A 26,100-nucleotide genomic window follows, 5' to 3' on the forward strand; every position below is an offset into this window, starting at 1 on the left:
TACTATTTCATTCCCACGCCACTCATTTAAAACTAATAGGGATAAAAAAATCCTGTACCCCATTAATGGCTGAAGGATTCCAAAAGCACCTTCCCGAGGCGGCGTGGAAGGCAGCCTCACTGCCGTTAAAAGACCAAGGTGCGATTGTCAAAGGATTTAAAGATATAGTAACAAACAATATGCTATGGTCGCTCAGAGGAGTAGATATAATCTTAAGGTCCTGAATAAAGGGAAACAAACCATAGTCTGTGATTGCATAATCCAAGATAGAAGACCCAAACGTAGACTTATGAGTAAATTTTGCAGGCACGTCCGACGGAAATCTCCCATTTAATATAAGTCCATCGACGGCCGCTAATTCTTTTAGCAAGATCTTCCCTCTTTTGTTTGTCACTACTTTATCAGGGAAGAGAGATTGAGGGACAAAATACGCCTCTTCCTTGGGTTTGTTCCTAAAAAGATCCAAACTAACATTGGAGATTTTGGAATCCAAGTCTCCTACCAGCAAAATGTCCGGAGGGGATGGGACATTTTTGATTAGATCAATATATCGAAATACCTGCTTCAATATCACATTAAAACACTCTTCCGGAGGAATATAAACATTCACAATAACAATAGGGGACTTTATGCCGTTATTAAACAGATTGTCAATGGTTATAGCATGAAAAAGTTTGCTAGGATCAATATAATGGGTGAATCTCCATTGCAATTTATTAGATAATAGGCAAGCGATTCCCCCCCTGGCGTGACCTTTCTTGGAAGGGACGGCAGGCACTTCCAGGGCATAATAATCCTTAGTGACCTTCAGCGTATTAATACACCACGTTTCCTGTAAACAGATCACGTTAGCTCCTAGAGAAAATAGAAGTTCAAATTTCTCTGGGCTACTGTGAATCCCTGCCGCGTTCCAGGAGATAATATTTAGTGAGGTGTTAAAGATGCTGAAACAATCTGGGATTATCTTTTGTTTTAGTCGATAAGGCACTATGCAGCCAGTTCCACCGATTATTATCCTCTGCCACAGAGGAATTCTGAGTCAGCGGAAGTGGCTTCACTTGTGAAACCGAGCGTTTTCCCTTAGACACCCAAATCTTCAGGTCTCTAAGAGGAGAGGCTCCCCCATTTTGTTCCTCCCTTCTAAATACCTCCCCAAAAGACGGGTTTGTGTTACCAAGGTTGAAAATCGGGAGAATATCAATGCCTGTACGTTGGAAATTCTCAGCTTGCTGTAGTATCAAATTTACAATGATAGGTGAATAGAATTTCACCCTTATACTCGTTACCTTGATTTCACCAAACAGAGAGACTAACTCAATATCCCTAGTTTGGATATGATGGAGACTGTCAATCTCACTAAAACGCTTAAGGAGCCAGGCTCTGTTTAAGGGCAAGTCAACGTCAAATAGGGGTAAAAAGTCTAACACCAGAGTATCTACTGGAGCTTTTAAGGTTGTTAAAGGGCGATCCAAGCGATGGCGGTCTCCAGTCTCTGAAGCTACGAGAAAAGGAGAGGCCAAAGGGTTAAGGGACCCAGATGGATATTGAGTTGAAACTCCAGTCACTGACGGAAGAGAAAGACTGGGAAGAGGACCCCCCATTTGTGGGATAGCTTCCAAAGACATTGGCGGACACAGTTCACTTTCTACTTTAAAAAAGGTACTAATCGGTAGGTTCAATTCAGTATCAGTATCCGCCTTTACCGGAATAGAAGAAGGATCCAAGTCGATCGCTTCATTCTCCAGTGCAGACAAAGAATTTTGAAAAATTATCCGACGCTGCCTTTTCTTCCTATATTTACGAGTAGGTTTCCTTTTATTCCCCTTATTGTTTCTAAATTTACCATTTTTGACCTTTACCTCCAATTTATCATCGGTAAGTTCTTTTTTATTTTCAGACACGAAGATGGGAAATAGGTCTTGCACCACTTTAGGTCCAGATAAGGATTTATTTTCCTCCATTATCTCGAGAACTGAGTTATTTATACAGTTCGGCACTGCAGTTAAGAGGATCGCTGCAGTATGTGGTATCAAAGCCGATGTCCCAGCTTTCGTGTCAGAAACCACAGAAGCCACATTTATTTCCCCCATCGGCAGACTATGTTCGGTCGTGGGGGGGGGACACTCCTCATATCAGGAGACTTTTGTAGCAAAGACTTCAGTATTTGGGTAACGGATTCCAAAATACAATCCGAACTGCCTACAAATTTCCCCAAGAGAGATAAAATAGAGGCTAGTAATTGTTCCAAAGCAATCATGGATTCAGAAATTGGTTTTTCGCATGCTTCCACTGGACGGCAGATACCAGATAGATTGAAGCCCGGAGTCCCAGAAGCAACTAACAAATCAGACATGTCCTGATCATTCAGAGAGGGGGTACTACTATACAACATTAGCCCAGATGGGGTAGCCCCCCCCGAAGATTTAATAGGGACCAGGGACTCCACTTTCGCTGTGTCTACATACCGGCTGCAGAGTTCGAGGTCAATAGATAGTGATGACAAATCACCACCCAACCTATCCTTCGGCGGTGTTAGAGGCACAGATGGTAAGTTCGTAGGTTCCCTTTCAGGTACTGAGAAAGCGAATTTACTCTCTCCATTCCCTTCGGTAGGAACAAGGGAAGAGGACACCACTGGCACAACTTGTTGTGATGCAGGCTGCACAAAAGTGGACGGCTGGTGAGTAATAGCTTGCATCTGGACCTCCTGGGCTGTAGCGCAGGGGGCTTTTTTAGTAGAAAAATTAGCGTTCTTAGGGGAGGGTAAATCCCAAAGCTCAAAAAGTTGGCATTGACCCTTCAGGGGGGGATTGTTTACAGATTTCTTTCGTGTGCGAATCGTATCTTTATTTGCACCAGGTAAACCTCCCACTTCCCTTCCAGAACGCAATTTCTTAGACATCTTCTAGAAAATTTGTCCACAAAAATTATATTATAACAATGATTTTCCTCCGGATGAATGAAAACAGAATTAATACAATATTCCACAATAATAAATATAGTCCCGGAGATGCAACAAGGGCTGCCCGAGAAAAGAGTCCGAGTAAGGAACCAATCACTTTAAATAGATGGTTTCTTCCACACACATAAACAAAGTGGAATCCACTCAGGTGATAGTGATCCCTAAGGTGATGGGGAACACACAATGTTGTTTAAATGCCCCTCACACACCAACAGGCCCCTTGGTGTCATGCTTCATCATCGGGGCCTTCGCACCCCTCTACGGGATGCGGCGTGCTACGACTCGCGAATACGCAGGAGCACTTGACGTGAACTATGTGTGGGGGTGTGTGTTTTTAACAAGGATGTGAGTGAGGTGAGGTGAAAAAAGTGGGTGGTTAAAAAATACCTGGCACGTGGGAAGAAAAAAACTTTATTAAATCCCCGGCTGGTATTATTAAAATTTAAAGTGCAGGGCGTGGTTGTAAAAAGATACGTATTAGGGTATCAAACCACTGTATTAAAAGTCAACATGTTTCGGAGGTCAGAGCCCCCTTCTTCAGGACAAGGGTGTATGCACTTACCCTCCCCTTACTCACATGTAAAATGTAAAAGTGAAAAATAAAATTACCACAATGTGTAATGTTCCTCACAATGTTATATGTAAGTGAGTGTAGTTGCGCCCAGTTGGCGTAAGAACCTGTGGAAACAAAATCATATATAAACAGACAGTTTATCACAGTTTTAGAGGAGAAGGATAATGCTTCTCTGAAAAAACATCAGGTGAAACCAAAAAATAATTGGAACCTGGAAGAAGAAAGAAAAAAGACACTACACACATATACACACGCATACCAACACAAATTGCTGCTCAGATGGAATATGAGCAGAACAAAGAGAGTAAAAGATCTTACTTAAAGTTCACAACTAGAGGACTTCATGAGCCTTTAACGTATATTGGGGAATCCTTTCCTAATCAGAAACCTAGGAAATCAAAGGTTCAGCAAATCAGTGGAAGAACTCAAGCATCTGAGCGCCACAAGAACAATGTACAACTGCTTCTCAAAATGGTCTCATAACTCACGGTTACAGCAACAACAAATCGCCTGCCATCCCTCAACGCGGCTCCGATGAAGTGAGCAGCAGAGGGATTCGGGCCTTTAAATACGCTTGTCAGGGGGTAATTAGTGAGGGTTAATTGATTAATGCAAACCGGTACAAGCCCAAATACGGAGAGATATCACCAAATACCCGGTAATGCGCTAACGTCCTACACTGATCCTTCGTGCATGCGCACAACAGAGTACAGCCGGCGCATGCGCGATAGACTGATCTAATGCGCATGCGCACATGCAAACGCTTTGTAAAAGACGCGAAGCTAGCGGTATCATATTGAAATGCTTGGAAGTGGATGGCAAGATCTAATGCGCATGCGCACCTGCAAATGCTTCGTGAAGGACGCGAGGCTTGCGGTATATATTGGAATGCTTGGAAATGAATGGAAAATGGCCTATTTAAACCCAAAAAAACAAAAATAAGGCAGGGATAAGGTGTTATGGCCAGTAGACAAAAAGAGGATTACCCTATTTCAGGGGTGTGCCTACCATTTCCGTAGTTGTTCTCACGGGTGTATTTCACATATAATAGTTCTTAAGAGGAAATTTTAAGAAAGACTGTGGTGAGAGAGGTTAAGGTCAGCTCCAGAAAGGGTTCAACATCCATCAAAAATCGATGGTACCACGTTGAGCTGATGTGTATAACCCTATTGGTCCACAAACAATTATTAAGTAACCATATGAGTATATTGACCAAAGCTCATTGTAAAGGGTGGGCAGATCGAGTGTTTATCTAAGAAGGTTCCATGGAATGGAATCATTCAGTCCAGTGGTGTCGGTCCCCAACCGAAACACCCACCGTTGTTCTTTTTCCAGCAGACCTGTCTCTGAGGGCAATTGTTCAATAACTGTCCACTGCAGCTCATTCACACAGTGTTGATTTTCAATATAATGGGTTGACATTTTGGTAGTTTGTTTCTTGCACCTGATGTTGCTCTTGTGTTCATTTAACCTGACCCTAACAGGTCTGGTGGTCATGCCCACATATTCCTTTCCACATGGGCAGGTAATTAAGTAAACTACATTTTTGCTGTTGCAGTTAGTAAATGCCCGCTGTTCCCATGTGGTGCCATTGGAAAAGATTAGGTTCTGCGTCTTTTTTGTGAGGTGGCAGTTATTACAGTTTCCACATGGGTAGTGCCCATGTAAGCCTTGCAACCTCGTCTGATCCTTGACCGGGGGGGGCGGTCGAGTGTGGACAAGTATGTCCCTCAAGTTCCTACCTCTTCTGTGTGCAAAGAGGGGTTTCTCCAAAGACAAGCCACCACTCGTTAAAGTGCGCCAATGTTTGTGGACCAATTTAGTCACTTGGTTGCTGACCGGGCTGTACGTGGTAACACAAACCGTCCTATTGGCGGCTTCCTCCCTTGGTGGATTGTCCTCCAAAAGGGCATCCCGGTTATTGTTACGTGCTCTGGTACAGGCTTTTTGGATCACCCTTTCCGGATATTTTCTCTGTCTTAACTTTGCACTCAGATCTTTGGCTTGAGTTTTGTATCTGGCTACATCGGTACAGTTCCGCCGTAGGCGGAGGAACTGCCCATAAGGGAGGTTCTCTCTCAGATGACGAGGGTGAAAACTGTCAAATCTGAGGAGACAGTTCTTAGCCGTTGGTTTAAAATGTGTTTCAGTTTTTAACATGCCTGCTTCGTGGTAGATATTCAAATCTAAGAAAACCATGTTGGTATTGGATGCCTGGTAAGTGAATTTCAAAAAGGCATTCTGATTGTTGAGCCAGTTGATGAAATCCGTTATCATGGTTGCATCCCCATCCCAGATAACCAGGACATCATCTATATACCTTCGCCAGGAACGAATCCTCGCCCTGTGTGGATTGTCTTGGTGCAGGATTTTGGTCGATTCCAAATGGTGGACATAAAGTCCAGCTAGGCTCGGGGCAAAAGTGCTGCCCATACTGGTCCCATGCTTCTGCCAGAAAAGAGTGCCCTCATATTCGAAAAAAATTTTCGTAAGTGCCAGGGAAATGCACTCCATCACTACATTCCGTGGGGTGTGATATTCCCAAACTGTAGAATGTAGTACCTCCTCAATGATTTGAATGGTCTCATCGTGGGGGAGACTCGTATAGAGGCTCTCCACATCCAGGCTTAGCAACATTTGCGAGGTTGGGTCAAATGGCTGATTGTTCAGCAGTTGTAATACTGCTTTCGTGTCACGTAAATAGGTGTCAGTGGCCTGTACCAGAGGTCTCAAGAAGGCATCAGCAAACTTGGATAAAGGTTCCAGGATAGATGAAATTCCCGAAACAATGGGGCGACCAGGTGGGTTCGCCAGGTCTTTATGCACCTTCGGGATGGTGTAAAAATAAGGAATACGAGGGTTCTTCTGGGTCAGAAATTCTGACTCCTTTTTCGTAATCCAGTCATGTGTGAGTGCCTCTTCCACCATACCACCAATCTGAACTCTTAGAGATTCTGTCGGATCCTCAGTAAGGATCTGGTAGTTCCTGTTGTCGGAAAGAAGCCGTCTGCATTCTTTATCATAGGCTATGGTCGTTTGAATGACCACTGCACCCCCCTTGTCTGCTGGTTTTATAATCAGGTTTTTGTTCATCGCCAGTTCTTTTATGGCCTCATTTTCTGTTCTACTCATATTCTGAAAGACCTTCTGTCTGGTTTCTAGGCCCTTCAATTCCTGCATCATGGCCTTTTCAAAGGCCAGGACTTCCACAGGAAGCTGGTTATCAAGTGGAGTGAATGTTGACTTGGGTCTCAGACCAGTGTCAGAAGACTCCGTTGGTAGGTCCTTATCTTTGAAGAATGCTCGCAACTTTATAGTTCTTATAAACTCCTGCATTTCCTTATGTAGTTGGAAAATGTCTGGTCTGTTGGTAGGGACGTAACCCAGGCCTCTATTCAGTACCTCCTTTTGCAGGTCTGTCAGGGGCCATGGGGTTATATTTGCACCAGGTAAACCTCCCACTTCCCGTCCAGAACGCAATTACTTAGACATCTTCTAGAAAATTTGTCCACAAAAATTATATTATAACAATGATTTTACTCCGGATGAATGAAAACAGAATTAAAACAATATTCCACAATAATAAATATAGTCCCGGAGATGCAACAAGGGCTGCCCGAGAAAAGAGTCCGAGTAAGGAACCAATCACTTTAAATAGATGGTTTCTTCCACACACAGTCAGGCGTATTTTCAATAGGTGAAAGGGTAAGAACTTCAAAAAATAAAAATACAGTCAATGAAAAATAACCGGGCCCAGCCCAGCCTACCTCGGCCACTGAGGGCCACAGAGGGCCCGCCCTTTGCCCGGGCTTAGCCCGGCGTCCCGCAAGCGTCCCGCTTAGCGTGGAGGGTGTGTCCTAAATAGGAGGAGCAAGGGGCGGGAAGAGACTCCAGGTGCGCTCCGGTCTTCACGCGCTGAACCCTGGGTCTCGCAGTCCCGGCCCCTGTCTAACAGCCTCCGACGCAGTCAGGATAAATGCAGCTTATCTCCTTTTCCTCAGTAGATGCAGGCAATGTGAAGCCAAGCAGAGTCACGGCAAACAAGAACAGCTGCGAGCGGCCCCCGCGGAGCGGGGGCCGCGAGCTGTAAATAGTAGAGGCAGCGAATCAAAGTAGAGCAGGCAGCCAAGCAAGCAGGGCGGAGCAGGGGCGGGAAGAGACTCCAGGTGCGCTCCGGTCTTCACGCGCTGAACCCTGGGTCTCGCAGTCCCGGCCCCTGTCTAACAGCCTCCGACGCAGTCAGGATAAATGCAGCTTATCTCCTTTTCCTCAGTAGATGCAGGCAATGTGAAACCAAGCAGAGTCACGGCAAACAAGAAAAGCTGCGAGCGGCTCCCGCGGAGCGGGGGCCGCGAGCTGTAAATAGTAGAGGCAGCGAATCAAAGTAGAGCAGGCAGCCAAGCAAGCAGGGCGGAGCAGGGGCGGGAAGAGACTCCAGGTGCGCTCCGGTCTTCACGCGCTGAACCCTGGGTCTCGCAGTCCCGGCCCCTGTCTAACAGCCTCCGACGCAGTCAGGATAAATGCAGCTTATCTCCTTTTCCTCAGTAGATGCAGGCAATGTGAAGCCAAGCAGAGTCACGGCAAACAAGAACAGCTGCGAGCGGCTCCCGCGGAGCGGGGGCCGCGAGCTGTAAATAGTAGAGGCAGCGAATCAAAGTAGAGCAGGCAGCCAAGCAAGCAGGGCGGAGCATGGGCGGGAAGAGACTCCAGGTGCGCTCCGGTCTTCACGCGCTGAACCCTGGGTCTCGCAGTCCCGGCCCCTGTCTAACAGCCTCCAACACAGTCAGGATAAATGCAGCTTATCTCCTTTTCCTCAGTAGATGCAGGCAATGTGAAGCCAAGCAGAGTCACGGCAAGCAAGAACAGCTGCGAGCGGCTCCCGCGGAGCGGGGGCCGCGAGCTGTAAATAGTAGAGGCAGCGAATCAAAGTAGAGCAGGCAGCCAAGCAAGCAGGGCGGAGCAGGGGCGGGAAGAGACTCCAGGTGCGCTCCGGTCTTCACGCGCTGAACCCTGGGTCTCGCAGTCCCGGCCCCTGTCTAACAGCCTCCGACGCAGTCAGGATAAATGCAGCTTATCTCCTTTTCCTCAGTAGATGCAGGCAATGTGAAGCCAAGCAGAGTCACGGCAAACAAGAACAGCTGCGAGCGGCTCCCGCGGAGCGGGGGCCGCGAGCTGTAAATAGTAGAGGCAGCGAATCAAAGTAGAGCAGGCAGCCAAGCAAGCAGGGCGGAGCAGGGGCGGGAAGAGACTCCAGGTGCGCTCCGGTCTTCACGCGCTGAACCCTGGGTCTCGCAGTCCCGGCCCCTGTCTAACAGCCTCCGACGCAGTCAGGATAAATGCAGCTTATCTCCTTTTCCTCAGTAGATGCAGGCAATGTGAAGCCAAGCAGAGTCACGGCAAACAAGAACAGCTGCAAATCAGTCTTGACCCTGTGCCTCATGGGAACAGTCCAGCCCGAAGTACCAAGCAAGGTCTTCCCTGGACCGGAAACAAGCATCCTAGGACCAGTTTCGGGCTTTCACCCCTCTTCTGCCAGAATAGCTTGATTCCAGTGGCACAGTGAGCCCAAGACCCACGTCTGTACATACCTGGCACACTTAGGGCAAGAAAGCAAAAGTCACACAATTGATGGATGGAATGTAGAACAAATCAAAACATTCACCCCCAGTCAAGAGATCTGGGTTGAATCCATCATTCTTGTGCTCACCATGCCACCCCAGTTTAGACCTGGCCATATGCAAATCAGTCTTGACCCTCTGCCTCATGGGAACAGTCCAGCCCGAACTGCCAAGCCAGGTCTTCCCTAGACCGAAAACAAGCATCCTAGGACCAGTTTCGGGGTTTCACCCCTCTTCAGCCAGGATAGCTTGATTCCAGTGGCACAGTGAGCCCAGGACCCACGTCTGAGCAAACCTGGCCCATTTAGGGAGAGAAAGTAAAAGTCACACAATTGATGGACGGAATGCAGAACAAATCAAAACATTCACCACCATTCAAGAGATCTGGGATGAATGAAGAAGAGCATTGAAGCCCTTTTTGGCATCAGTAAAGACAGGAATAGGTTCAATGAATCAGAAGAAGTGTTTATTTTTGTTTCCACTGCCGTGGCACGGTCCCTGATTTTGCAAAATTGGAAATCTACGGTGAGTCCATGCCATGTTAAGTGGGTTAACAAAATGAGAAGAACATATAATTTTGAGAGAGCATATGCAGGTAGAGTGGGTGCGATTGCAAGATTTGAAAGGAATTGGAAATATTTTAACAAGCTTGAACTATTAAAAGGAAGGTGACTGTTATATTTTAGCTAACTGTAAGATGGTATTACATTTACATCTGAGGAAATACAAGTATCCATCTGCTGTGCTATATCAAATTGCTAAGCACTTTTATCATATAAAATTTTTGTATGTTATTTTATTTTTACTTCATGAAATGTATTACTATTTGTGTTACTATACATCGGCACTTTATTGCATTAGTCACTTTATATAGGCCAAATTTTGCACACAATAACAATAGCACTTTCAAGCGCCGGTCTTTCTACTCTTTGCATTAGCACTTATGAATGGTATAGTAATATTATTGTGTTACTATACATAGGCACTTCATTGCATTAGTCACTTTATATAGGCAAAAATTTTGCACATAATAACAATAGCCCTTTCAAGCGTCGGTCTTTCTACTTTTTGCATTAGCACTTTATGAACGGTATAATAATATTATTCTTGATGCTGCTTATTACCAGTTGTTTATATATTGGGTAATCTAATATGTTTTGGAATTATTATTTTAAGTACGGTAATGATAATGATATTTCTTTTTCTATATTATTATTGTATTATATCGATAGGTTTAAATTTTGAAGCACAATATTGGTTATTTTTCTATTATCGCTGTGGCATTCTATTGTCTAGGGTTGTCTCTTGGATTTTGTAAATTTTTGGCTAATGTATGTCTAATTATGAAGAAATGACTGTACCAATGTATTTTGTCTACCTACGGCTTGTAATAAAAAAAAAAGAAGAGCATTGAAGAGCTCTGTATGCGCTGTGTTTCATTTGCATGATCCTGGGCTGGGGAGGACACTACACATGACTTAGTTGCAGCGGAATTGCTTTTGAAGCTGCATTTGATGTAGTTGTAAACACACGTTAGATTTTCCCACTTGCAGATCTTTGTATTTCAATGTTTGATTTTGGGCAGATGTGGTCAGGTTTTTGAATGTATGCCTACACATGGTGTGAAGTGTTTGGATGTAGTGTTCAATAATATATTATGATAAACCTTCAGGTTGTGTTGATTTGAGGGTGATGTCTACGTCCCAAAACATTTTTGAGATATTTGATTTCACAATGAAAGGACTGTGCAACCATTTTTGCCACTACAGAGGGCCTGATTCACAGAATTACCTTAAGACAAAATCCTAAAGGTACTACTTTTGGTATTTACAGAATGCACTTACTACTTTTGGTATTTACAGAATGGATTAACGACTAATAACTTCACGTCCGCATTCGGGCCGGAAATTCTGGCCTGGAGGCGGAGCTTCTGGCTTGGAGGCGGAGCTTCCGGCTCAGAGGCGGAGCTTCCGGCTCGGAGGCGGGAATTTAGCCATGGCTGAAATCTCCACCTGTGGGCTGGAAGTTTAGCCTTCGGGCCGCAAGCTCTGCCTCCAAGCCGCAAGCTCCGCCTCTTGGCCGCAAGCTCCGCCTTCAGGTCGGAAGCTCTGCCTCTGGGCCGGAATTTCCAGCCTGAATGTGGACGTAAAGTTAGTAGTCGTAAATCCATTTTGTGATTACCAAAAGTAGTAAGTGCATTCTGTGAATACCAAAAGTAGTAAGTTTAGGATTTTGTCTTAAGTTAGTTCTGTGAATCTGGCCCTATGTGTTTATATTTTGGCAACCAATTGTATAAGTTTATTTTCACACTTTTAGTAAAGTCTCGTTCTGTGTCACTCGACCATGCTTTTTTTACCGTTTATGCTGACATTTTCCAACTCGTTCTCAATCTGAACATTGTTTGCTCCATCTATCCATATGTAATGTATCGATTTCCAGAGAATGAAGATATTATATGAGTAGAGATGAAATAAAGACGAATCAGATTTTAAGATGTATTTCTTCTCATGCATGCATGAATCTACATTATCCTTATAGCATTAACACTTTCATTCTGAGTAATGAGATAAAACGGGTCTGGAGGCCCAATGGAATGAATGAGAATTACCGATTCGGTAAATACTGAATCGGTAATAGGGGGTAGACCTACAAGGGTGGCAGGGTGTCACGTTGACACCCTGTTGCACCCCTGTATAGTGCATGGGTGCACATGTGGCAGACATACATGCCCTAAGGGCATGTATGTCTTCCACATGGCACTGAATAAAAAGCAAAAATTGCTTTTTAAAAGGTATTCGGAATTTACCACCAACTAATAGTTGGTGGTAAATAACGAATCCTTAAATGTAAAAAGCACTCACTTGAGTGCTCTCTACATTAAGGTTTCGGTAATTTACCAAATCGGTATGTTAAGAATTCGGTAATTTACCGATTCCTTAAGTTACCAATTCGGTAAATTACCGAATCCTACAATTTGGCCACCTACATCTGAAAAGCCTAATTCCGGTCGGTAAAGGCCGAAATTCGGTAATTTCGTCCGTTACCGACCGGAATTAGGCTTCCTACATCTGGCCCTAAATGAGAGTGCAACAAGTCTTGGAAGATTTGATTACATCTGTACTTCACAACGAAGTGCGCCAATCTGGTTGTTTGCCTAGGTTTAGTGGACAGGGGGTCTCCTCTAGGTAGGCTTCACATGTATTCTTCTCTTTATTGTAATATATGTTTATTATCATCCCAGCATAATCTCCTAGTAAGTGAAATTTGAATGGCTGTCCCTATGTAAGAAAAGGTCAAATTATTGACATATGTTATGCAGCTCAGCATTCCTGCTGTCTATGTGTTGATTTTATTTTTTTCCTTTGTACCATGTGCTGCATAACCTAGTTTTTATTGAGACAAGGAAATTAATGTAAGCATTTCATACTACGCAGATAACTACTGGAAAGATCCTCCAGCTGCTGGCGGGTTCCAATCATTCAAAGGCATGGATGTTCATAGGGATATGTTGGCTGCCTTATAAGCCTGCTCTTGTTCTACCACAAAGCTTTAATTTCTGCATATTGCTGGTTGCTTGTGGCAGCTTCCCTTTCTAGCAACACAATGGTGCATCTGACAGTATCCGATGCAGATGTCCAATTCAGGATGACCCACCTGGAAATAGTATCCCTTGTATATCTCTGCACGTATGAAGTGCTTTACTTGTGCAAGATGTTAATGGCAATAGATACATTTTAGGTACTGGGAGGTAGTTGAACAAGTGGGTATGCTGTATTTGACCTAAGGAACCCTTCCATCTGGAAGATACATTATGGCCCAGATTTACAAAGATGTCACAAAATGCAGTGCGGCAACCAAAATTGCTGCATGGCATTGGGTGAGAGGGATAAAGCAGGAAAGCACTGTATTTTCTGAGCTATGGCACTATCCTGATCTCCCAAGCAGTGGTACACAATCAGCCTGCCCAGCACCACACACACACACCTTCGTGTCATCGTGCAAAGGTGGCTGCATGAGCATACCATAGGACTTGTATGGCAGGTTGCCATTCCAGCAAGAAATATTATGTTTAGATTAACTTTAAAACTTTTCCCACTTCAGAGTGTGGTGCGCAGTACAGCACACATGAAACGGGGAAAACGTTAGGAGAAATAAATGCCGTTATTTCTTTTTATACCTGCTTCAAAGTGGCATCGTTATTTGGTGCAAAACCTGGTCTACTATTGTTGTATAGTAGGTAGGGTTTTGCATCAAACCTCATGGTTGGTTTCCATGGGAATGCCCATGTACCACCTATAGAATGCCATTTGATGCAAATTAATGCTAAACAACAGTGTGCACTGCTTTCCGTTAATTTGAGATAACTTTCCAGCACGAAATATGTTTTGCACTGGACGCTTTGGGCTGCTTGGTGTTTCTTTCAGGGAACTAAAAAAAAAAACATTACGCCTCACAAAATATTTGTAATTTGTGCCTGGGCCCATGCCTTTTGCAGTGCCGGCTGGCACTTTTTGTAGGGAGGGGGCGACTGGGACACAAATGCACACATAAACACTGACTCACACCCATGCACTCACACACGAGCAAAAACACACCCATATGGATGCACAACACTCACTCCCATATATTCGTGCATGCCCCAAACATTGAGAAAGAAAATCACACTTACCTGTGCAGATCTGCCTCGAAGGTCCCAGGAGGGTTGGGGCTGCTGACTTTCCTCATTGGCTGACCTAAGTTCAGCCAATGAAGGGAGGTGTAGTCCCTACTCGTCTGTGAGTGGGACGGGGTCAGTGAGAGTTGAGGGCCCCACCCCACTCGCTAACAATGTGTCAGTGATTGTGGAATCAAGGGTTCAGGCAGGTCAGGTCGATTACCCCTTTCCCATATTTGCCCGGCGTTAGCCGCTTCTCACCCAACTGGAAGGCAGGAAACAGGAGTTTATTTCCGACGGAACAGAACACGTCAAATCAGACAACAGGGTATCTTCTCGAGGTGCTCTAACAAGTTTCTCTACGGCTCCGTCTTTTATACACAGGTTTATGATGCACAAACATTCCTTATTGTAATAAAGACACTTTGAAGTACGAAAAGGCATGTTTGGAATCCCAGCTTCAGGCCTATTCCCATACCGGTCGCTCTGATGTTGTTTTCCCCTCCCAAATGTAACATGTGATTGTAATCTGCAGCCGGACATTCCAACAGGACACGAGGGCAAGAGGGGTGGTCAGATCTAAGGTTGGGCATGCGATAAGATTACGTTTCGCTATGCGGGGCCGGGGGGGGGGGGGTACATCAACGAGACCTAGGTTTATGACATGGGACTGGGTCGAGAGGCCAGGTGTAACCGGGGGGGTCATCAGAAGAGAGGAGGGTGTTCCTGGGAGGAATGCAGGGGTGTCGGTCAGATCTAGGGGTGTGAAGGCCTTGATTAATCACCGCTCCTCTGATGTGAGGCGAGGTCCTACTGTAGGGAGCAATAAACTGCATCTGTTGGACTAGGTGATGGCCTGGGATCAGGCCGGGCAATCGGGCAGGGAGGAAGAGGTTACCAAAAGGGCCTGTTCTATGGGTAGGATGAAAGAGCGAGGGGGCAGGGGTTCAGCACGGAGACAGGGTTGTGTTTAGAGGTGCGTTTATGGCCCGAGCAGGAGAGACCGGGGGCTGTTGGGGCGCGGGGGAATACTCGCGAGGCTGGGGAGGGGGGGGAGAGGGAGAGACGCAGGTTATTGGCAGTGGGCAGAGAGGTCATGACACACAAAATGGCTACTATCTATGTTCGTGATGGGGCCTAAAAGGGGACAAGATGGCGGGGCCACTGTTTTGTGACTTTCGCTGTACCTTCAACAGTGGCGAGGGTGAACACAAATGAACGCCGCTTATGTACATATACATTGTCGTTTTCCACAGTCGCCGCTTTTTAACATAAGTTAGGTCATTTCCGTGTTTATCATAACTGACGGGGTGTACATATAGTCGTGTGTTGTCAATGAAATAGCGTTGGTCAATACTGGTAGATTTGCATATAACCGTGTGCAGTTGATGCGACATACGAGGTGGAATACATATAAATTTACATTTGTCGTATTTAAAAAGTGACCGATGAAACAATTTACAGGCAAAAAGTGGTTGAGGGAGGAATTTAGTCCAATACAAGCAATTAGACAAGGGGGTGTAGGAAGTTCCGAAAAAAAGGGGGGAGGGTCTTCGTCACAGTGTCTTTTTTTTTTTTTAGCGAGCCATCACTGGTAGGCTCTGGTAGTTCGTTTTCTTCCGTTGGCGCTGTTGAGCACCGGCGGTGGAGCTATAGGTCCAGCTCGGGTCCTTCTTTACACGTCGCAGGGTGTGATCTGTCCTCTGCTGTTAGACCACAGTCCTGTTTCCTAACTAATCTTTTTAAGGGTGCCTCATGCTGGGCACCTGCATTTCTTTCTCCTTTCGTGGCAAACCCTATTCTACCTAAATGCTGTTCTTTTTCTCTGAGTCAAAATCCACGTGAAAAGGAAAAGAGGGGGTTTTGTCGGATAATCGAGGGAAGAGAGGGCGGAGTGGGACCAGATCTTTGAGACAAACCAAGGGAGCAAAGGGTGATGCGCAGGCAGGTCCATCAATCGGGCTCAAAGGGGCGGGGACTTCTGGCACGCGTGGGTCAACAAGTAGAGGGCTTCAAGGCAGCCCTCCATTCCTTCATTTTCTGCGTTTGAGAGTGGTGCATCGTCCCGCGTCCCGTTGCTCTGCGGCTCCATCGTAGGTCGAGGTCAAAAGTGCCTCATGATCTGTGGCCAGGCTGTGCGTCACGTCCGGCCCCTCTCCTCCGGTGACTGTGTATCTTTGAATGGGTACAAAACAGGTTTTAGAGAACTGGCAAGAGAAGACATTTATACATTTCAATTCCGTCCCAAATCTAAGTAGTTGGGGGTACATTCATCGGTCACGGTCAGAAGTTATCACTGTGGAGCATGTATACAGGCATGTCTACTGAGTATGTACTAAGCCTATTTGGCGTTCATTCATGACGTACAGGGAGAGATCCGACTCCTATTGACTGTGTACTTCATCAATCTCGAAATCGGATCCTTCGGTAGAGACTCGTCTTTCTAACCCAAGCCCTGGCAGTCTTCTATCATCATGAGAGAGAGAGATAGAGGCTAAACATTCTTTTCTCGGGGAGCAACAGTTAATCGGGGACATCAGTTATACTTCGGGTTATGGAGCTGGGGTCAATCGGGAGAAACGGGGACGTTTTGGACATCCGTACTTGGGTGCAGAGGGGTGGGGCGATCTGGGCATTGGAGATTGCGTTTCTAACGAGCTGAGAACAGAAAGCCACTGACATATAGTCCTCCTATAAGAAGGCCAGATTAGGGGACTTCAGTCGTCTTACCTGTCCTTTCCTTCATAGCCAATTCAAGTTCCATTATTTTACAGAAAGGAGAGGTAGTAATATGGCAAATTACAATTGGTTTAGTTTCTGTCAATTTGCCGAACACCTTTGTGTTCGAAAACCAATTAGGCTCGTGCCGGCGGGGCACAACGTTACCACACAAAGGAAGAGGGGACAGGGGGACCCTCGGAGGGAGAGTCGTCCGCATTTTAAATGAACTATTCGGTACACGTACAACATGAAGAGAGAGAAAAAGAGAGAGAGAGTGAGAGAGAAACGTGTACAATAATAGGCCATTTAATGCGCACACAACACAAAACAGTAGGGGTCATGTTATATAGAAACACAGACTGAGGGACAACGTAAATCCATATACTACGCACACATGAATTCAGGCGGGGGGGGGGTACATGTATTATATACAGAACTTAAGACAAAACATAGAACAGTACTTGGCCAAAGATATTTCCTCCTGCATGCTGCGCATCCTTAGTATCCTATTTAATTCGCCTGGCTGTCTTTTGCTGTTGGCCTCTGTTGTAAATACTTACACTTTCGTCAATTGTTCGGGAACTAACCTGGTCGGGCTAGTACTTACGGTGGGATATTTGAATCGTTTTTTAGCGAATGGGTATCCAGGCTGAGGCAACGAAGGGTGTCAGTCGGGGGAACAATGGGCAGCTTCGAGTTTCATGTCTATGAGGGTGCCAGAAGGAGGTGGTAAATCTTAAACACTGACAATATTCTTAGTCTTCCAGGAGGAGGGTACTTGGGTAAACCTCACCCCGGAATAGTCCTGAACCTTCCCCTATTTAGTTATCGTATGAACCTACTCGTAGGTGCACGTCATTCTTGGTTGCATTATTCGGGGGCCGGTTGGAGTCATATTTGTGTCATACTGCAATAACCCGTCAAGTTTCTGCTTCGGGCCACCCTTCCAGTCGTTGGGTTCAGAGAGAGAGAGAGATGGTCGTTTCTAAGTAAGGGAGTGTTATATCTATGTTTGTTCGTCGTGTATAGGCACCATGTTCAAACCCCCCTTTTTCCCCATTCCATCGGCCGTTCGATCATCACTCAAGTCGTACAAAAACATCTCTCTTATCAAGTCAACGCGTGCAACGTATATCCAGTCGAGTAATACACATCCGGTCATACACGCGTGCATTCATATCACCCAAATTCGTCATGTCCTCAGGGGCAGTCCCCATGGATAATGTATCATTTTTCCCCCAGCGGAACCATGGCATGTTGCTTAGGTCTTCTCCATTCTTTAATCGATGTCCCGATGTGACCTGCAGAAAGAAGGGGAAAAGAAGGGGTGGGGGCAGCGTTTTAAAACACATCCACGCGCATAAACCCAAAAGGCTTTTACTTACCACGTATTCGACCTATCTCCGCGGGGTGCAGTCCCTTCCATCTCGGCGTTTTAAGCCCAGAGGGACTGGTAGTGCGGGAGGCATAATCATTGATGGACTGTATATTGCATAGATCGCCCACGTGTGGTGTTGCGGATCTTGTGTAGGGGGGAGTCGAAACAAAAGGGCAGTCAGTGTAAAGTGGGGTGAACTTGTGCTCTCCTTCGAGGAGGAGGGGTGGTTTACAGTGGTACCGGGTCTGGCTTAGGGGCATCTGAAACAATTTCCCTGAGATATGTGGCATATAAAGTAAAGGCCAAACACCGGGACCTTTATCGATTGCTTTATGTTGCACAAAAGTAGAAAACACACGCAACGAACTTGGACCATTCACATTTGCAATATTTCTGGGTACTTTGCTTTTTAACCTTTAAGTAATCGAATTGCTTTATTTCGCCTGTATTTTACGTATATCGGAAACAATGGCCATGTATTCGAACTTACCAATCCAAGAGCTACGACTATATTTGCTTTTCACAAAACCTTTATTTCAAAGTTTCAAAGAACTTTATTCGGTTAAAAACAAATAACCATAAAAGTAACAAACATACAGACAAATTACAATAATTACAACTCATAATTGTTAGTTCAGAGAGGGAGATCAAATAGACAGTTATCCAGTGAGGTAAAATTTAAACCATTTCAGTTATCATTTGTTTTCGTGATTTAAAAACACTCTTTAAAAAATTTAAAACCACAGTTACAGTTAAAACCGTATCCATTCTCTGTACTATTAAAAAAGCTGGGCGGCATCTGGTTAAATTCATTTCTTTTAAAAAAGGGACCATAATTTTTCTACGAGGGGCACCATAAAATCTGCAGAAAAAGAGGATATGGATATCTGATTGATTTGACATACCATCACATGGACAAGTGGGCAACATACGGTTCCATGAGTTCATGCTAGGGAAGGACACCAATCTAAAAAACATACAAAATCTAAAACGAGTTAAAAGAAAGCGATCATAGTTTGACATGGGCAAGGATAAATATGGCTGTACAGAGTTAGTCTCACAAAGAATAGAAAGGTGGGAATGTACTGAATGTTTCAGGGTTTCAGCTCTCTTCCTCTTAGCCTCAAGATGGTCCAGGCAGAGGGTTTTTAGTGTCTTCCTAGGAATGCTACCCATTGAAGATGGATCCAAATAGTAAGAGTAGCATCCAATCTCAGACAGGAAACACTTTACATATCCCAACCATTCCACTCTGTCCACGTGATCCAAACTGAGGATGTCCTGTAACAGGGCCCGGTTCATAACGCATTCATTTGTGGTCCATACCCCGTGCCACAATAGGATAGGTTGAATTTTGATAATGTCTGTTATGTAAGGTTGGCCAAGTTCTACGTGACAGTTAAATGTTGCTGCACACTGTGGGACTGCAAGGACTTCCCTCAAAAATGTATTTTCCACCACCTGGATTGGATCAACATTTGCGTACCCCCACAAGCCTGAGCCATAGATAGCCACAGATATACATGTTGCTCTATATATAGTCAGCATTTCTTTTATCGGCTTCATGCCCAGTTTTCTAACAAAATTCTTTAAAGCCATGATCGTTTTCATAAATAAAAGGGTTCTAGCCTTAATTGCGCTTGTCCAAAAACCTGACTCATGGAATAAAATACCCAGATAAGAAAAGGTTGGGGTATTATCTAGCGGCACATTGTTTAAAAACATCCGTTTCATGGGTTTACCTGATTTTGGACCACAGTTCATTGTAAAAGTTTTGCTACAGTTTACTCGTAAGTCTAGATTCAGCATAAAATTCTCGAAACTAACTACTAGTTTTTGCAGAGCCCGAGGAGTGCGTGCCATGAGTACGGCATCATCTGCATACATGAGTGCAGGGATTGCCCTCCTCCCCACACTGGGCATATCTCCGCACTCATGCAGCAGGTGATGCTCAAGCCCGTTGATGTAAAGAAGAAATAAAAAAGGTGCTAGTACGCAACCTTGCCGCACTCCCCGGCCCACGCTGAATTGTCTGGAGCATTCGCCCCCCCTACCGTAGCGGACAGAAGCTGTGGCTCCACTATAAAGATCCCTCAAAAAACAGATTATGGTGTTGTCCACACCCAATCCTTTCATTATTGCCCACAATTTAGTGTGTGATACGCAGTCGAACGCAGATGAAAGATCTACAAAAGTAAAATACAAGCGTTCAGACTTTATCCTTATATATTTATGCTGCAGTAACATTAAATTTAGGCCTTGCTCGATTGTGCCAATCCCTTTTTGAAAACCAATTTGCAAATCACTCATAATTTCATTTTCCTCCGCCCAGCTTTGGAGTCTTGCCAACACTATACGTCCCAGAATTTTTATTGATGAATCAAGAAGGGAGATTGGCCTGTAACAGGCACAGCTGTTTCTGTCCCCCTTCTTGTAAATTGGGACGATAACGGAGTTAAACCAGGATTCTTTTAGGCCCCTAGATAGAGCCGCATTAAAAAGTTGAACCAACATTGGGCCCCAGATTTCAGTGTTTACTTTAAATAGGTCCGCAGGGATCCCGTCGGGCCCGGCTGCCTTGCCACCTTTAGTTGCTCTCAAGGCAAGCAATACCTCTTCGAGTGTCACAACCAAATTAGAGCTTGGATATAAATCCGGACTAATGTGGGAGCCTCCGCTATGGGTATCATCCTGTGCCTTATAGAGATCGGAGAAATGATCTACCCAATTATCCTCATTTATTGCGATCTCAATTCGCGCCGTATGGGTTTCATAAGGGAAAGGGGTGTTAATTACCTTCCAAAATACAGCGGGATTTTTTGTTTTTGAGGCCTCGCAGAGTGAGTCTAATGCCTCCTTATTTAGCAGAGATTTCCTTAGTTTCAGGGCCTGATTATAAACGGACCTGCATGCTCTTATTTCACCTATATCCCTGGGACTTCTGTGTACTGCCTGTTTTAGATTTTTCAACGCCCTAGTACATGCGTTATTAAACCAGCTTTTAGATCCTTTGCATCTACGTTTCGCCTCCACCCTTAGGCTACTTTTTATGCTTGTAGCTATTATACAAAAGTGCTCACTTATTTGGTCGTTGTTAGAGTTATCACCCAAGCAAATCATAAAACTATTAGAGCACACCTCCCAGAGTTCCTTAAAGAAGGTTGCGGGGATTACTTTGCTCCAATTAAGTGTATACCCATTTTGTCTCCCAAGGACAACATCAACCGCTGCCCCTAGAGGTGGCGCGGCCGTAGATGGGTCTGGGAACAAAACTGCTACCTTAAGGCATTGGGGAAGATGGTCACTTATGGGCAGTTTAATATTTGTAACCCCCACCACTCTATGATTAAGATTACTGGAGGAAATAATAAAGTCTATAGTTGACTCCAAGCCTCTACCAACGAAGGTCGGGGCAAAGGGTGTAGGTTTTAGGGCTAATTCATTAGCAAACCCTAAATCGAGCATGAATAATAATTCATTAAGCAAGTCCCCCATCAGAGTGTGATCGAAGTGGGTCAAATGCGTGTCTCTCTCTGTCATCAGGCCACAAAGGCCCTGACTCCCTTTGGTACAGAGTGAACAATTAAAATCCCCCCCCCATAAAATTACCAATTCTTTGTCATTTTTATCAACCTCAAACTGAACTTCTTCCTTAAGTTGCTTCATTGCAACCACAATTTCTTCCCTCGGGACATTATTATAAAAGTTAATAATCATCACCTTTGCTCCTTTAAAGTTTCTTAAAATTATGAGCTGAAAATAATTGGATTGTAAATGGCAATGAGCTTGTTTAATTTTAAGTTGGTTTGAGACAAACGTAGTCAAACCGCCCTTAGCCCTTCCAAAGTGGCCTCCCACAGCTGGAGTAAAGAAGGTTCTATAGCCATTTACATGGATTGGGTCCTGAGTCCATGTTTCTTGCAGGGCCACTATATCCTGACCGCTTATTACCGACTCCCAGGCTGGGTTAGTAATTTTTTGCCTCAGCCCTGCTACATTCCAGAACAGCAGTGTACAGAGGTCGCTCTTCGCCTGTATCGGATCTTTTCCTGTCTTTTCCCCACTCCCACTATTATCACCTACGGTGGATTGCATCTGGTCCAGGGTATCAGTATCACAGGATGCCATTCTATCGGAAGTGATGGACTCATATATTGTGGTCAATTCTTGAGGTAACTCAATAGGGACCTCAGTACTATTAGGGGGAACTCCACCCTCAGTTGGAACTTGACGAACTGGTGGAAGGGGGTTTTTCCCAACCACATTTTCTCGGGGTAACTGAGCTTGCTGTCAATCCACCCCTTCCAGGCCAGAAAAAATCTGGAAGCGATTTTGAATTGGTAGGTTGTACATATGTGGGAGCAATCCTCTATTATTCCATAATCTACCTCGAGTGAGGTTGGGCTCCAAATATGGTGGATATTGATTACTGGAGGGAGGGTAATGACAGGCTTGATGCTGAAATCTGGGATAGGAGTACTCCGGCCTCTGGGTATAAGTAGAGGGATCTTGGGGAATTAAAAGAGCAGAACTACCCGACATTGGTGGAACCCCCCTTGGACCAACCTTGTCCCAAGATCTTACATTTCCAAACCCCTGATGTTGATGGACTGGCTTCTTAAATAGCTGCCTGTCCCTGCCCCAGTTATTAAAGCTTTTTGACGGTGCATATGGATAGAAATAAAATAAAAGGTGCGTGGAGATGGAAGTGCTGTTATCAGCATTAAACCAATCCCCGATATGCCTCACGGCCCTATAATCCTTGAAGTTGATGATTATAACGTCACCATTTCTATCCTTTGGCCTAGTGCCCACCCAATTGGCACGCCTTACGCTTATGATTTCACCATTTATAGATGCAGGTAACGGTCTGTTATCTCGGAGCCAGAAGGTGACCTTGTTCCGTAATGCTCCGTGATCTTCCCATTTACCTGCAGGCAGTTCTGGGACCCCTGCCATTACAATGACATAAGGGGCCGAATCTGGGGTTAAGTCTACAGTACGACTCGTTTTTTCAGGAACAATGGCCAGGACATTCCCATTTCTCAAGTTAGCTGTTGATAGATGCTTACTACCATCTTGGTTTTGGGTTCCCCCTAATTTGGATGTTTGCCCCTTCATTACAGGAGCCGTCAATTGGGGTATAGCCAATTGTGTGGTAGGAGTTAATAACGTAATTGCGGGGCTATCTGGTCTTATCCCCTCTTGCCCAGGTTTCTTTTTTTGCACAGGTGCTGATGTTATAGGTGCAAATGATGGAGGGGGAACTGTTACTTTAGGTTTTACAGGAGTGTTCGTTGTTACTGTGTTGTTCATCTTAACTATTTCTAGCCCCTTTACCAGATCAAGTATAAGCAGAGAATTTTGTTCGACCTTCTTCTCTATTTTATCTAGCTGTGTACACATTGTAAAGGTCTTATCAAGAAGTGGTTGCATCACACCCCTAATAAGTTCTACAATCTTGACCACCATGGCCTCCTCATTTACTAAAATTTGACCAAATTGTGACAGTGATGAATGAACTACCCCTTTGCTTATTTTCTGTGCTCGAGTACCCAGTGGCTCACCCCCCCTTTTTTTACTGTTTCTCATAGTAAGTGGAGAAGTAGGGGACCCAGGAGACGGTTCAATATAGAGTTTTGGGGTGCCCGATAATCTGACACTATCATTCCCTGTAGGTAAGTCCACTAAGGGTGAGCTAGTTGGTGTACTAGACAAAAGGTTTTCGCTTATCACAACGCGGTCAGCAGGAAGGCTGTCAATATTATCTATAATCCCTGAATTTGACAGATCAATAAGTAACACAGAATCTCTAGGGCACTTGGGCAAAGTAGCATCCCCTATTCCCCCTAAGTTAGAAGATCTCATTTCTGAGAATAATGGTAAAGTTCCACACTCACTCCCCTCTCCTTGTGTAATTTTATGGGTTGTCTTCCTTTGCTTCCCCCTTCGTCTCACTCGGGCTTTCTTAAATTTTCTAGGGGATTCACTTATTACGGGGACATGTGTTTCTAAAGAAACCGCTGTGCCTAATCCTATGGGGGCTAAAGCATGGGAGTCCTCATCATGCTGACCCGCATGGACCATGGCAGTTACAGTAGTAACTTTGCCAGCAGGGGCAGGATGTTCCTTTTCCAAGGGTGTGTCAGAGATAGTGACTGGGAGCTCCGGTGTAATAGTAATTGTGGGCGAATGTTCCAATCCCAGGGACACCCTTCTGTTGCTATTGATTAGCGCTACCTTCTTGATTAAAAAATTGTCCATGGTTACCAATTTGGAGGACATAATGGAAGATGGTTCCTGGCTAAAATGGGGAACAAACGTGGCTTACAGAAGAATGTTTTCTCACTCACACGCTTTGTAGATAGCAGGCAAGGGTCAATGATGAAGAGATTTAGGCCCCGACCCGGCTCCTCGGTCCCCGGAGGGCCACAGAGGGCCCGCCCTTTGCCCGGGCTTAGCGCCGCGCTTCGGCCCGCGCGCGTCCCACATGCGCGTAAATGGGCGGGGCTATTAAAAAATGTTGACGTACACATGCGGGCCTACAACCACGTGGGCCGGCCATGGAGCAGACTGGAACTGTACATGAGGGCATATTTATTTGAGGAAAACGTAACGGAGTCGGTGGTCGTTGATTACATAAAGGTACGATAAGTGCAATAAAATCATATCGAAAATTCAATGTGGGCAAGTACCATAAGTGTTGAAAATTCAACCCTTCAATAATACTGTAATCAATGGTGCGTCAGAACTTAATATCAAATCATTGTCCGAATGTTCAATCAATACTCATCCCCTCCCGCCATGTGCTTCAAAAACTGCATACATATCTCATGATATCAAGTCTGAGCATCCGGAACACAACGGGGAGTTGCGAGTTTCGTTTGTACCGGCGCCATTTTGGGTGGGGTCAGGCGGGTCCAAGTATAGTCAAAATGTCTCCACCAACTCGGGGTTGGACCAGAACCTCTTTCGGCAGTCCAGAAGTTTCGTTAAGGGGCAACAGAAGGAACCGGTGACATGAACCATCAATCAAAGAAAAGGGAGGGGGCAACAATCTTTCCTACCGGGTCATACTGGTGTTCCACCGGAACTGATCAAATCGGTAGTCTGCAGGATTTTTGGTCATTCAAACTGAGGCTGGCGCTAGCATGAGGGCGCCAACATCTCGTGGCTATGTCTTGGTCGTTCTGCGGGCAATCATGGCAGTCGTTCCCCATCGGGGGCCTGGGGCCCCTGCAGTTCTCGTAGAATCTTCAAAGCTGAGGAGAACGCTTCTGGACGGGGGGGCTCGTTTTCTAGCCGGCCAGCGACTAGGCCATCCTTGCACGCCAGGCCCATTCCTGCAGAGTCGACCGCCATTTTTAGGAGATCTGCAGCTACCGGCAGTCACTGGGTCGCAAGAACAGACGGACTCCAGCCTGTCGGGCGAAGCGTCGTTGCACCGCCACAGTGGACGAGACCCTGCTGGGTGAGTGCAGCGTCGCTGCACCGCAAGAGTGGACAAGACACTGCTGGGTGAGTGGAGCGTCGCTGCACCGCAAGAGTGGACGAGCCCTTTGCCGGGTGCGTGGAGCGTTGGGGGTGCAGCTGAGGGGCCTCCACCTGGGGAGGCGGGAGAGGCTCGTCCGCGCCGCCTCTTCCTCCCAGTGCACCCCACGCCATCTCGCTGACATTCGTTATGGCTGGACCAGGCGATGAAAGAGGGGGGGGGGTCGGAGGCATAAGCAAGACATCCCCCCCCCGTGGCCTGCAAGGCGCCGGAAGAAGAAGAGAATGGGAAGACCAGTACATTTCGGGCCGGGCCATTCACCCCACGGCTTCTCCGGCTGATGGCAAGCTGAGTGTTGGAGGCGACCCCCTACCCGGAGGGGGAAGGGGGGGGTCATCCGCGCCACCTCCGGACATCCTGGGGACAGGCCTTGGCGCGTGGTGTCGCCTCCGGGCTGTTCGCGCAATGGCCCTCTACCCCAGGCCGCCACCGACGCTACCTCGCCAGCTGATGGCTTTTGTAGACTTTCTAACGCCCAAAAACCTACTAAAAAGTAGCCCAAAGTAGCCCAAAATTGCTACTTTTCGCAAGGAGGGACAGGAACGGCGTCAAGCAGGCGGCGAATTGCATTGTGGGGTTGGTGTTGCAGCCGTTTGCCATGTAAATAGTTGTTTAATATATAGTTGTAAAATAAAACGTTT

This window comes from Lissotriton helveticus, chromosome 9 (assembly GCF_964261635.1).
Source record: "Lissotriton helveticus chromosome 9, aLisHel1.1, whole genome shotgun sequence".
NCBI classification, from domain to species: domain Eukaryota; kingdom Metazoa; phylum Chordata; class Amphibia; order Caudata; family Salamandridae; genus Lissotriton; species Lissotriton helveticus.